Source organism: Nesoenas mayeri (assembly GCF_963082525.1).
Source record: "Nesoenas mayeri genome assembly, chromosome: 7".
NCBI lineage: Eukaryota > Metazoa > Chordata > Aves > Columbiformes > Columbidae > Nesoenas > Nesoenas mayeri.
In genome coordinates, this window is record NC_137551.1 from 19,204,536 (window position 1) to 19,219,662 (window position 15,127).

A 15,127-nucleotide genomic window follows, 5' to 3' on the forward strand; every position below is an offset into this window, starting at 1 on the left:
AGCTTTATCTTTTGGGATACAGCGTTCTACGGGAAAGGCTAACTTGGATGTGAGAACAGCGTACTTGTCAGCCATCAAATTCACTGCTGCCTTGGGATGTTTTCAACATTTACAATTTCTGTACAAAGGCCTGCAGTGGTCTCTGAATGTCCCCAACATATTCCAGAAGCACTGGTGGCCTCATCGCCACCGTGAAACAGAACTGGCGGCTTCAACAGGACCGACACAAGCGAGCGCTGGGTCTCCTGCTGCTGCTCCTGCGCCCCCGCGGGACATCGCCCGCGACACGGCACCGGAGCCCCGCGCGGGCGAGCGGCTGGTGTTCATCCCGAGCCAAAATACCACACACAACTACCGGCTGAGTGACCGGGGGGGTATTTATTTTGGCTGTGTCTGTTCCTCCGCACTAGCGGACGGAATGATCCCAGGGGAGCCCGAGAAAATCGGACAACGGAGCGCCCGACACGAACCGGCCCCCCGCGCTCCCCGCTGCATTCCCACCGTCCCTCGCGAAACGCGCACGCTCCCACCGCAGCCCCCGGCCCGCCGGCGCCCCCGCCCCGGGCACCGGCCGGCTCCCCGCACTGCCCGGGCGCTGCGGACCCCGGGCTGGAGCCGAACGCCCGCGTTCCCCAGGCTCCCGCGCTCCCCCGGTGACGGGGGCCGCGGGCCGTCCCGGCCGCGCTGCGCCGGCGGCCGCCGCGGTCACCGCCCCGCCCGGGCCCCGCGGAGGGAGGGTCGGGCGCGCGGCGGCGGTAGGGGTGGGGGTCACCTGATCGCCCGCGCGCTCCCGCCGCGACCTCGCTCCCCGCCGGCGCAGGTTCCGCGCGGCCCAGTTGAAAGCGTCACGTGGCCGCGCCCGCCGCCAGCCACAGAGGCGCGCGCGGGAGGGTAGAGCGGCGCCGTGCTGGCACGCTCCCCGCGCCGCCATCTTGGTTTTGGGCAGGAGCCGCGAGGCGGATTCTCCCGGGCGGCGCTGCCCGGGGCGGGGCGGAGGAGAGAAAACACGGGGCGGGGCGGCACGGAAGTGTCGTTGTGGGGCCCGGGAACACGCTGGGGCTCCGCAAAGTGGTGAAAACCCTGCCAAGCGCCACAGACGCGTTCCTGCGGGCGCGCTCCCACACGTCTGGGCGAGGCTGCTTGGCGCTTGTCCGAGCTGAGCCCTGGCGGGGAAGCACCATGAGGGGGTGTTCCCCGAGCCGCTGCCTTTGCAGAACTCGGGGGCTGCGTGCGGAGCCTCCTGGCTCTGCTGCTTCTTTCTGGAGCAGCAATTGTGCGATGCCAGGTGCTCCTCCCTCACAAGCCTCTCGGGCGGCAGGAGTAGCTGCTCTGACTCGCGCTTCTCTGTAGCGTGTTGCCAAATACCAGGCAAATGAACCCCCCTGTGCTCTTGGCAGCACCAGGAAGAGCCCAGAGCAACGCCAGGTGGGTCGGGAGCGTCACCCACGCTCACCCCGGTGTCACTGCGTGCAGTCTGTTTCCATTGGTTATTTCCGTTTACATGTATAAACATTCCTCCCTCGACACTGTGTGAATATAATTCGTTGTAGGAGTATTCACTGACTTCGAATTCTTCGCTTTTGACTTTTTTGTTTGTTTGTTTTGCTTTTTGTTGTTGTTTTCTTCTCTGTAGTTATCCATATACTAATTGAAGCCAATCACCTCTGCTGCATTGTCCGCCTTCTGTGGTTTTACATCAGTTTGGGAAAGAGTTTGAAAATCCCCTGACAAGGCTCTGGTTTCTAGGGTGGTTTTTCAACTTGTGTGACCCCACTACATAAAGGACATGCTGAAAATACAGCTGCTCCTGGGGCAAGTACAGGGTGGAAACTGATTATATCGCTGTGAAGTGGAAGGGGAATTTTTGAAGAAAATGAAGCAGCGCATGTAAAGCCCCCAGAAATGAATAAACTTTAAACCTAAGAGACAACTTGTCTGACTTGTCAATTATTGACTGAATGAGAACAGAACTTCCAAAACTACTTTTATGTTGTGAGAGCATGTGAGGTTCTACCAGCTTCTTCCACAGGTGGTTCATGGCACCCTACTAGTCGGCAGAATTTAAGGATTTATTTGGTTTTTTCACAGTTTGCTTTATGGTTTCATTGCCTTGCTTGGAAACCTTGACGCCCAGGAGAAATTTTAAAGAGCTCTCAGACATCCGCTCAGACAACTTGTAAATCCTCACAAATCTTGTGATTTGTAAATCATAGGTTTCAAAACAATGACAGGATTTCTATGTTTTGCGGAGGTTTTTGTTTTGATTTTAAAATTTTGGTTGGTTTGTTTGTTTTCTCCCTACTACAGGTACTTTGAGGTTGACAATCAGTCTGGCTGATGATCAGGGCAGTCTGTCCTGGGGTAATGAAGGCAGGAGAAAACCACACTGGGCTTTGAAGCAGAAGTCTAAGGGGATTGAAATTAGTTAAAATGCCACTAAAATTCTCCTGTAACTACTTAGACTTCTCTCTTTTAGCATGCTTTGCTGCAATTTGATATTTCACCTTCCTACCTTACTCTAATGTATGTAAGAGGGCAGTTCCTGCGTCCTTTTTTCCTTTACACTAATGGAAGATGACTAGTATTGCAGTACTGGTAATAGATATTGGAACAAATAATGGCATCTCATAGCTACACAATTTAAAGTTAAATTCAGAGGGTTTTGACCGAAAGCTCAACACAAAACTCCACAGGGATTCCCTTTACAAACACACAAAACACACCCTTCACTGAGGATCTAGGTGGAAATGAACCCCATCACGAGAAACTGTTCCTGGAGAGCCCTTCTATGTGTCACTCACAGGCTGCTGCAAACCAGGGAGGTTAACGCATCAGCTAATTGTTGGATGAGATTCATATGCTTTCACAAACATGATGAATAATGCACGTATGTTGAATCAAGCCTGTTCCTCCTGCAGTTTATTATTAAATCCTTGTTGTATAACGTACTTGAAATAAGTTTGTTCTGTGGCATTTTAATATGTGGGTGGATGATGTTTGTATGTGAGTAATTTTAACTGTTACACATGCTTCCCCTCTGTATTTGAATTGAGATTAGAGAACGAAAAGGTATCCTTTCCACCTGGTTTTGCCCTCTGCCTAATGCAGGTGTGTTCCCTACGATGGGTATTCTACAGTTTTTGTCTGCTGTAGTTTTGAAAGGCTGCAGTAATGTGGCTTAATCTGAAGAAAGTAGCTAATTACTGGGATGTGTGTGTTGATATTCTGGCTTTGTTTTCTGTATTTTTAATTAATCTGATCACACGTTCATATGTGTCCTTGAGACTGTTCAAAATATTTTCTCTTCCCTGTTGTTAAGCCTAGAATATCAGTGCATAGCTTTAATTTTTTCCACCGCTTTTATTCTTACTAAACCAAACTGCATTTTAATTGTGATTTATGTCCAGTCCTCTACAGAGGCCCATTTTTACAATTTAGAATAAGTGTATTTTGAGAACTTTTTTTTTTAATAGCAATAATTATTCAATCTCAGAGCCTTACAGGAATTTAAACAACTTCTGTACACCTTATTGAAAGTGCTCCTAAATTTTCTGCTCCTAACAAAGGAGATTCCAACTCTGCCAATTCCGATTTTGCAGGAACTTGAGTGCGTTGCCACTCTTCAGGACCATGAGCAAGACTGGGGTCCTGGAGCCACCTGCTGGGTGTGTGAGGTAGAAGGCAGACAACTGAAAATGTGAGTTGTTAAACTCTACAAATGCTGTTGCCACGCTCCCATATTTCTTTCACAGTTGATTATAAATGTGCTTAATTTGAAATCCAGAAGATGTTTTTTTCCATCACTCCTGAGAAACTCACGTTACAATTTCAGAGTCTTACAGCTAAATTAATCTTCATCTTGAGGTCACAATTAGATTTATTACAGCCTTTTTGTCTTTCCTCTTCCTTGGTAACAGGAAAGTCCTATGTGAGTATTTCCTTTGTTCTTTTTGTCACTCTCTGTCTCCTCTTATTTACTGCTACATGTGCATCTTATCACAGTCAAATAACAGACAATTTTGAGGTGGTCTGTAACAAACAAGACTATTTAATTTCTGTACTGTGACTTATTTAGCTGTCTAGTGTTCATGGGTATAAAACTTTTTTTTGTGACAGAGAAATGAGCAATTTATCTAAAAACAAATAGCAAAGTACATGAATAACAAGTAAATTAATAATTTGTCTGTCATCTTTTGGTTGGAGGACTCACTGTGCTTTCTATTTGTATCTTATATTTTATATACAGTAGGCTGGACCACAGAAAGATGACATGTATTTCCAAAAGTGTCCGTATGAGTCTGTGGTAGAGCCAGAAAAGGAATCAGGAATTTGTGTTCCCTGAGTCACCCTACAGCTACAGGTGTGCTGCTTACGAGCATTTTTGTAGATGTGAAAAAAAACCCAAAATAATTGGGGAACAAAGAGTTTTTTCAGTCTCTGATCACAACATGTTGAGGAAAGCTGGTCTGTTAGGGGCCAGGGCATCTTGAGCTGCTCCTTCAATTTGCCCAACAGTAAAGGAGCAGTAAGAAGATACTGAAGAGGCTTTTGTTCTGCAAAAGGCCCTTGATGCTGTCATATAGGGTGGTGATATACTTAAGCTGGTGGAAAAAGTAATTCTAAAGTTGGTGGTAGTTATAGCAAAAAGAATTTTCCAGGTGACAATGTCAGATGATACTGCAGCCAGGAGGAGCTTTTACACTGCTCAGTGTTTGGACACAGTGTCGTGGGTGCAGATCTAAGTGCTGTGTGCTCGACGTTGGGCAGCTTTTCTGAGCTTCTTGTAGGTGTAGCTGGAGTTCAGTAACAGGCTGGGTCTTAGTCACTGCATATGACTCTTACAATACACACTTTTTTTTTTTTAATTGTTTTTTTGCAAGTACAGGGCTTTCTCAGTACTATCTCTACCAATGGATGTTGTATTGTTCTGAAGCAACTGACACTTGCAGCATCAAGACACTTGTGATTTCTTGCATTTTACCTGTGAATGCAGGCCCTGCTGCCAAGAACTTTCTGACTTTAGAATACTTCTCAGCCATCTGCCAATGTAGGTATTGGACAGTTTGCCAGGCCAACACCAAACTGTTTTAATTGTATTTACTGGAAGCTTGTTAGTTTGTCCTGTCTATTATAGAGGACATATTGACAGGATCTGTTCTTTTGTTGTATTAATACGTGAAAGTCATATTTTTTGTAGCAGCTAACTCAGCCAGAATTCAAGTGTGAAAGCTTTCCCTAATTCAGAGGAATTTTAAGAACTGGAAAATTATGCTACATATTTAGCTATATTTGAACATCTCTGAATTTACATAATAAATGCCTAACTTTTGCAGTTGGCAGAACTAAAATATGGAAAGGATCAGAACATGATTTAAGCACTCTGTCTTACTGCTATCTCTAATTTCTTTTGTTTGGAAGTATTTCTTTTGTTCAGACGTATTTCTTTTGTTTGGATGTAATGGGAAAAATCTAACTATTTCTATACTGGAAAGAGCTCAAAACACTTGGCTTCTAATCCTCACCTCCCTTTGTCTTTAGGTATTATCCTCATTTCACAGATGGACAACATAAGGCAAGCAACATTTGGCCTTTTTTTCTTAAAATACTTTGAGATATGCTACTGAGAAGTGTATTAAAAAGCTACACACTTCTTATATAATTATGTAGCTTTTCCTTAACATATCAAACCGCTTCATCTTGGGCAGACTGAAAAGAGGAATCATACTCAGCTGGGATAATGTACCTGCCTGCAGAGCATTCTGATTAAATTATACACCATAAAATTATATTTGAGTAAATCATGCAATAAAAAAAATAGTAAAAAAAAAAAAAAAAAAAGGAAAAAAATGCTGCCTTCAGGAGTTCCCTCAAGAGCTCCAGGCAATTTGTGTCTTTTGGATTCTGATGGCTGTTGTTTCTGATATCTGGGAAATACTCCCTGGATGCGCATCCAGTTCTTTGTCTTCTTTTGATGCCCCGCTTTTGGAGGATTCTGGGTTTTTTTTTTAGATTTGACTAGCACATAAGAGAAGAGTAAAAATGAGTTTGAAAAATTTGGGTTAGGAGACAAATTTGTTCTGATCAGCAGTGACCAAAAGCTGCAGTATCTGAAAGCAGGGGTAGCCTTTGAAGAAATGCTTAGTAATTTCAATCAGGTTTCTGTAGGTACATATATATTTAGTCAAGCCACTGTCACAAGTGCCTAGTGGAGGGCGAGTGTTGTTAAATAGAACTTGCTATCTTCTAGTTTGGGCTGCATAGAAATTATCTTTTTCATACAGCACAGTCTGGTTAACCAGAAGGATAAATTTACTCTCTTTTTTATTTTACTGTTCTACTGATCGCTTCCCGGGGAATCAATCCTGCAGTTAAGGAGAGAAATGCAACTCATTTCCTTGAAGTAGCCCAGGTATTTTGCTTGTTGTCCAAAATCGAGTCCTTGACCCTGGTTTTTGGGCAGCAGATGGACAGATCCGTGTGAGATCCGGAGCAGAGCAGCAGCTGAGGGTGCTGAGGAAGAAGAGCAGCAGCTGAGGGTGCTGATGGGCAGCAGCCGGGGTGCCGGTGGCGGGCAGTGCGGCAGCCGAGCACTAGGTGCCACTCGGGGGCCGCGGTTGGAGCCGGGCGCTCCGCAGGATCCCGCTGGCTCCCGGAAAGCCCCGGGGGGGTGTGGGGGTACAAGCCGTGCCCCTCGCATACCCCTGCAATGACGCTAGCAGAACAGGCAGCGAAAAGGTGAATCAGGGGCCACCGGCAGCAGATTCAGCACCCCCCCGCGTGGGTCAGGGCCAGCAGCAGGTGCTTCAAATGAGAGCTGAACTCCAGAGTTAGCAAATAATCTCCCGGCTTCAGTGACTTTGTGCACAGGTGTCCTCACTTCTGACCTATTAGCCAGATGGGCTCAGAAGGAAGGAGGAAGAGCAAGGTGAAAGGGCAGTTATAGCTCACTGGATGGGATTTCATGAGAGCTTAAGGATGATCTCAAGACCTGTGGCTCTTACAGCGTTTCTACTTGTACGGTCCCCCTGCAGGTAGGTTCATAAAAGTCTGTGATCAATAGAAATGCAGTTAACAATGCCCCCCTTCACCATTCCTGTACGTGTCCTAAACATTGCAGCATTGTACTGAGAACAAGACATCAAAAGTGTCTATAATCTGTCTAAACTAATAACAGGTGTGAGTCACAAACCTCAGCATGAGTTTTGTGCAGCTTAGAAAATATAGGCATATCTGAAGAAAGGTTTGGCTTATTGTCAAGATAAGCCCAGTTTTGGAGTTTGGATTCAGATCAAGGCTGAAAAGTGAACTGTATTTCTGATGGGCAGCATCTTTTATAGGAAGTGAGTCTGCTTTACTGAACAACTAGAAAGTGAACACTTTCTGTGAATGACCCAGACTATGCATATTTTAAAAAATATTCTCTATTCATACAGTGTAATGTTAGCAACATGAATGTGTTGCTTCAAAGTACTGAAGGAGCTTCCTGAATAGCGGTAGTGAAAGCAGAGAAAGATACACATATATATATATATATATATACTTATATGTATATCTTCTTTTTATGGAGGGATTTACCTGTTTGAGTTAACTGTGTGGCTTGTAGTTCTCAGCCTTGAATATGTGTCAATCTGGAGGAAACAGGAAGGGATAAATCCTGGTAAAAATCCTAGTCATTGATGCGTATTATTTCTCTTCAATTACTTGGTGTTCCTGCAGAATTGGAAACAGCATCCAATGCATTGCTAAGTGAGTTATGTTGGTCTCAAGTAAGATCTTCACTGCTATTAGCTACAGGAGTATTTTAGGCAGGAATGGTAGAGGTACATGTCTCACAGCTAGTGCTAACTCCTGGGGACAGTAGCATTGCTTGGGTGGCCTGTAGTCTTGTGCAGCCCTCCCTTGTGAACCGTGATTGGATCCAACCTTGTTGTGGTGGAGGTGGGTAGGGGAAATTTGACCTTAACAGAGTTAAGTACTCAAAAAGAATTGCTCTTGGTAAAGTGCAAGTATAATGCCTTGTCTGGCTGTTTTATTCTCTGTACCAGTTGGTCTGTACAAATAATAAATAACGGTTGCAGTAAATATCTGTTTGAGTTAGCTCAAATGGTAGAAGTTGTATTATTTTTGGTGCTGAAGTTCCTGTGTTTGCTCCTTGCTGACCAGTTTAAACATCTGTTACATGGGGGTCATAAACCTTACTAGTGAAACACAGCACAGGCTAGACATTTTGTGGCACTTAAGAACCCTGGCAAAATGGTTTCTAGTAAAAAGTAACAGAAATATTCTGTTTCTTTTTCCACCACCTACCTTCTGGAAAAATTGCCTTCTAGCAGAGTGATTGTTCTGTAATGTACAGAAAGTCCACGTGTACTTTTCTGTGTATTTATGAGTATGTGAAGGTATATTGTCTTATGGTTGTCTAACTCTGCTAAGTAATCTGCCTGGGGTCCCCGAGGTGTGTGAACTGAAGCTGTGTGCTTACCTACAGCAGGATGTTGGGTCAGTTTCTGTTTTCCTGAACTTGAATTTAAATGCAGAAATGACTACTTTGAAGTAGCACATTCTCAAGTATTAAGGAAGTAGTTTGGTCTTTCGTATTTAAATGACACTGCCATTCCACATACACTCTTTTATCCGTGAAACCACCCAAGTCCTAACCTGGAATTTCAAGGTTTTCTGTCAGCAACATCCATCTTCTGTGGCCCTCCTCATATTAGCATTGATCTACAGGGGAAATAGAGAACATGGCTGTGTTATTATATACCCGGCTGCAATTTCTGTTCTGGTGATTGAGTGTACATACAGAATTTTTGAAACATGGCCATTCTAACTTATTTTGTCTTCCTGTCAATAGCATGGCACTTGTCCAAATTGTGGATCGATATCAGCTGATCTTTTTATGTTAAACTGTAATGAAGTTGCCTCTCTTATTGGAGATGTGATCTTGCTTCAGGCAATGCTTTTAACTGAGAACTTTTTGAATGGAAATGGAGGAGAGGGGAAACGGAAGTGGAGGAAAGACATGGGGAGGAATGAGCAAAAGCCAGGAGAGAGAATAGCAGCAGAAAAAGGAAGAGGTGGGAGCAGAGGAAGAGGGGGACTGGGTTGCGAAGAGACCTGGCTTGTTAGGACTTGTACTAGCATGGGTAAGAACAGTTAGCCTCTGCTCTGTTTGAAGTGCTGTCAAATAGCCAGTGGGAGACACTGCGAGGGAGAGCCTGGCTCTCTTGAAATTTCAGGCAATGTTATTATAAAGTCTGTTTGTGGTTGCCTCACTGTTTCATACAGTTTGTGAAACTGAATAATTTGAAGAACAGAGGAAAAATGGGATGAGGCAAGAAGAGGGGAATGAGAGAAGTAAAAGGGGGTATTAGATCAGCCATTCTTTCCCTTGCAAGGGAGCAGTACAGGATCATCTCTATGGTGACTTCTGCAGGTCTTTAACTCTGAAGAGTTTCAGGTTATCAGTGTTGTGCACTAGCTGTAACACGAAGTAGGTGAATGCCTGTCGCTTCATAGTGCTGCTCCTCCTTTTATCTTATTTCACTTTCTTGGACGAAATGTAGATGGGAACTTTTGTAATCCCATTTCTAGGGTAAAAGGTTTGTGGAAGAAAGAGATGGTGTGTCAGGCTTTTAGAAGAAGAGTCTATGGGGTCTATATTGATTTTATTTTGGAGGCAAAAACAGCAAATAAGAGAACGTGGTTTGGAGCTGATAGTTGCTGAAGTTAACACCCGCTTTCCTTTCTAGGAAAGGTGGGGTTTTTGTGAACCATTTAAGAATAATTGGTTTATCTTCTTCTTCTTCTTTCCCCTCTACCAGACTATACCAGTTTATGGCTCTTTCTGTGTAACTATGGCAGTGAAGATGCTTTTAAAGTTTCAGTCACTGCCTAAAATCCAGTTCAGTTTTAGTTACACTATTGGGTCCGTATGATTTAATCAGCGAATTTGTACACTTCTGTTTTATCCCTAAATGGTAAAGATTGGCTAGCTGTAATTTTTAGGGCAACTTTACAGTAGTTCTGTGCCTCCAAGTCTATAATATCTAAATATGTCAAGAAACTTTCCTGTTTTTTAGGGCCTTGGTAAATGAGGGCAGTATTATTCCAGTTCTGCAGATAAAGAACTGAGACACAAAGACAACAATGATATTTGTGGAGTGGTACAACAAAATTACGGTAAATCTGAATGGGAAACACTTGTTCTATGGAAAAACTCTAAAGTCTAAGAAATTGTTCCTTCCCAAGGAAGGATGAGAAATAAAAATTGTGAGCAATTCTTATGAACTACAGAGAGAGAAAACCTCAATTATTGGTTTGGTTCTGTGGAGACAATTTAAGATTTTGATGATCTTAAACTGCCAAATGGCAATGAAAAACTTCCCTTTTAAAAAAGCTTACTATTCAGAGTAAATTAGAATATGAAAACTGGAATTCTTCATACAAATTTAAAACTATTTTTTCATCAAGTATTTTAATTAGTGTAGTTTGTAAAAAGTGTTTGCTCTGTGAAAAAAGTTTTGTTGTGCTGAATCTACATTTTCAGCCTGGGAAACATGCAAAAAAAATCCAAGTAGCCATAGTCTCTGGCACAGAAGGTGTGGGGAAGCCACTGCTTTTGCAGGTAGGGCTTTTGCAATCTGTATTACCGCTTTAGTCACTTTAGTAATGTAGGGGAAAAAAGCTTAAGGCTTGTACTGAGCTTTTCAAAGAGTTTAATAATGCGTTGGTGTAAGTCAGCATAGCTGCACTGAGGTCGGGGAGCTCTGGCTGACAGGCTGCTCTGAACTGTGCCACCAAGATGCAGCTTTTTTCTTATTTTTTTTTTCCTAAAACAAGGAAAGCACAGAAGTTATGTATAAGTTAATATGTTGTACTGACAGAAAACGGTATTATCCTAAATCCCGTGAAGAAGCGAAGCTGGAAGACCCTGAAAAAAACAACCAAACAGCAACAACAAAAACAAAACAACACCCCTCCCCGCCCCAAACAAACAAATCAAACAAAAAAACCACCACACAAAAAAAGCCCCAAACCACCACCACAAAAAAACCCCAAAAGAACAACAACCAAAGCCCACCCCAAAGCCAACAAAGACGTAACTTGCCTTTGCCACTAAAATCTGGTTTTAGGAGACCAAACATCAGTCACGGAGCAGATGCTGGCAATGCTCCTGCTCAGCAGGAGACTACAAACATATGTCCCAAGTCCCACACTTTATGTGACTATTTACACAGGCACAAAGTAAATGGCAGTGGTTTCCCCGTTAACTGGTACTCATGGGTGCACGGGTCCACTCGCTTTGGTTTGGTGTCAGGGGCGGCAAAGCAGGAGTGAGCAAAGCTTAGAAAATTCAGCCCAAGGAAAGCCGAGTGCGTTACTGGATGTTGAAGTAGAATATTTCCAGCAACTAATCTGTTGGTTTGCTTGTGGCACCAAAAAAGGTGGAGGATATGGAGCAAGTGGGAGGATAATTTTTTTTTTCAATTTTAAAAAAGAATTTTTTCCTGAGGCCTGAAATGTTTACATTTAGTGTGGCTTTTTTATTTTTTTATTAAAAAAATAAAAAGCAAAATTGAGCTAATTTTTAAGATAACATTTAATATTTGAGTTTCAAGGAGTATACATTTCATATTCAGCATATCCAACTGAATTATTTTGATTTTCAGAAAATTAATTCATCTAGGCTGAAATAGGCAATCCTGAAAGAAACTTGTAGTCAATGTAAATCTACATTTTAAGTGCTTGCTCAATCATTCCATTTTAGACAAATCCTTGGTCTACATCTTCTATATTATTTCTAAACTGCTTCATATACAGAGCACTTTTTATCTTGCACCTTAGGCATAGACTGTTGAATAAAGACAGACTGTGAAACTCAAAAGGGGTCAATTCAGCTGTAGCCTAACTTAACTAATAGTAGGAGACTTACGCCAACAATGAATTTGCCCCACTGCTTTGGAAGTTAGAAGTCAGGCTTTATAGCATGTGGAAAAAGAAAAGGGACAGTCATGACTGTGGAAAAAAAAAATATGTGGGAGAATTGTGTGCATTACAAGGGAATAAAAGTGATAGAATTGTAGTTAAGGGCTTTGTCTGTCTTCTCTTGGTGAACAGGCTACCATGACTGGTTTAAACTCATTCCTGGCAAAATTCAATTGATCCCAGTGGATTTACACCAGGGACTAATTTAATCTTCGGTTTTCAAACGCAGAAGGACTATTAGCTTGTATACTGTGGCCTGCTGCGTACCACAGGCTGCAGAATTTCACCCAATTATTCAGGATCAAGCCTAGTAACTGGTATGTTTTGAAAAAAGGCCATGTTTCTGCAATGAAAGGTCTCCAGAAATGGAGGAAGCACTGTTGGAAGTTTGCTGGTGTGATCAATTGTTCTGTTTCTTGAACAAGGCTGAGACTTTGGTTCTGTTCCTAATTCTGTGGCAGTCAAACCTCCTCTCTGTGCCTTGATCTCTCTGCCTATATCTTGGAGATAGGATGTTTAATCCGATCTGGAAATAAACTTAAAATCCACAGCAGAAGACTGATAAATGTGAGTAAAATATTACTCTGTGATTGTAGTCAGCTCTCTCCTCTGCCGTTTTTGTTCTTCCGTGTTTCTCATTTTGTTTTTCCCATCCATAGACCTCTGATGATTTCACTAAATGCAGTAAATTATGTGCTGACTTTCTACTGTCTTCTGATTGCATCTACTAAAATTTTATCTACGTTTACTTAAAAATACAAATTTAAACAATTTTAGAGAAAATCACATGCATTCAAATAGAGAAAATACCAAGTTAGCCTTTCATTTGTTCGTAATACAGCACTTCAAGAACGTGTTTTGTTGCTGTTATTTACATAACTGTGTAATGAGGCTGGACATTCACAAGGTATTTTGTTCCATGTTACATTTCAGCTTTCTTTTACTACTACTAGCAAATCTGTCTGCTGAGGATCTCATAGCTGTGTCATTTCAGCTTTTGGGATAATCATGACAATGCTGAAGTTGGAATTCAGAGTTTGTGTCCCAAAACACATGGTTTCAGGTGCCTAGAGACAATTGTACATAGAGCTTGTGTTGTGTTTACTCAGGAGAGACTGTGGCCTGCAACCCCGGGACTTGATTGTGGATTGTCTCCTGTTTCAAGTTGAGCATTTGTAGCTCTCGGTGCCAGTATAAAAGAGAACTGACTGATGTTTTCCTTGTTGTTAAGTTTTAGGGACAGGGACTGACAACTGGAGGCTCTGTAAAGAAAGGACCCGTAACCAAATAGACTCATGGGATATAGATACTTCGTTAGAGTTCAATATTATAGTGACAGATACCTTAGAAGTGAGATCTAAAGATTAGATTATACGGCAAATGGAAGCCCCAGTTTTCAAGTGTGATTTGCTGTCAGTAATGGTGTCATGGGCACGAATGTCTTGAGCAATATATACATCCCTGACAGGAGCAGCTCAGGAAGAGGGTGCAACCTCTCTGCTTCTTATCTTGGTTTGGCATTTTATTAGATGCTGGGACCGGTTTAGTCCCTGTTGTTTTCAGAAACAATATGAGGCTCTTGCCTGCAGGTTGCTTTACGAAGGGTTGATCCCTCTCAAGCGCCACCACAGCTCTGTAGCTGCTCTTCCTCTCATGTTATTTGCCAGCTGAGAGATACCACACAGTCAGGGTCTTCTTTGCCACTGTAGGTCTTGCAGACTGGTAGCAGTTGCTATTTCCCCCCCTACGTTCTTGGTCCTTTTCCTGTTCCCTCTTCAGCAGGCACTCCTGGATCCCCCTCCCCTGTTCCTGATGGCTTGGAAGGTTTGGTCCTGAGGCTTGTCCTGCATCTCCAGCGTTCCCCTTGCCTGGTGCTGCCCTGTTGCAGCCCTGGTCCCTGGGGGCTTGTGTGTCCTGCCTGGTGCAGCATTCAAGTGACACCTTAATAAAAAGCTTTCCTCCCTTATCTCCTCTCTGCTGCTGTGCCACTGGGCTGAGGATCGGGTTCCCATCTCTTTCACACGCACACCTGGTCATAAAACACTGGGTTTGTTTTTAACCTCAAACCAGGGAGCTTTAATTAAAGAGACAGTGACCTCTTTTATGAGTTTGCTCGCATAGGGTTTCAGGGCTATTGTCACATACAGCTCACATAACAGAGCACCATTGCACAAAGCTCCATTTACACATCCTTCCCCAGCTTTTTTCCTCTCCTCTTTTTGTTTTCCAAATGGAGAAGGAAGTTGTTTTCTTGTTTACCCCAAGGCAAAGTTATCTCTCATGTTAGTAGCCTATGGCTAACAGCCTCTTTGAAGAGAACCTGCCTTTCTTACTAACAACACATAGATGTCATTAGACTTGGAGAAATGTTATTATCTATGCAGGAAATAAACTTCTTTTCCCTAAATTTATTGGACATGAATGACTAGCTAAAATGGATCTCATCCTCTGCTCTGTTCTCCTTAGCTAGTTCTCATACTGTATGATGAAATTTGTATGTTTCTTATGACACTTTTCAGTATTCACTATTGTATTTACCTGTATTCATTAATTTTCAAGTCCAATAAGTAGTCAATAGCAAACCCGTGATTTTTTAATATATACTCAAGAGTGATATGCACAGGGCCAGGCAACAAAATTGTCCACAGTTTTACACAGAATAGTTTACATGTAATTTACAAAAAAACTTTCACAAATACAAACACATGTATTCTGATGCACATATATTCAAAGATTCAGAAACGGAAAGACACACAGGAGCATGTACACAGACCAGAACTTATCTGAGGTATGCAGAGTTCTGAACAAGGCACTTGCACACAGAAGAAACTTGGCCAGGACATAGAGACAAGCAACCACAGAACTGGTGGAATACGGAGGCACACACACTCACAGAAGAAAAAAGCGTGGAAGAGTGTAGATGTTCCCAGAGAACGCTCTGTATGTAGACCTTCAGAAGCAGGTACAAGGATAAGTCTGCAGGAAAACCTATATGGAGAAACTTACAAATGCCCAGTAGCTCTGAAATTCATATATAAGTTAGTGTGGACACACAAAGCATGTTCAGTCCTGGAACTGTCACTGAATTGTGCAAGGTCTTTGCTTTCAATGGCCTTGCTTTCAATAAAACCTCACCAAT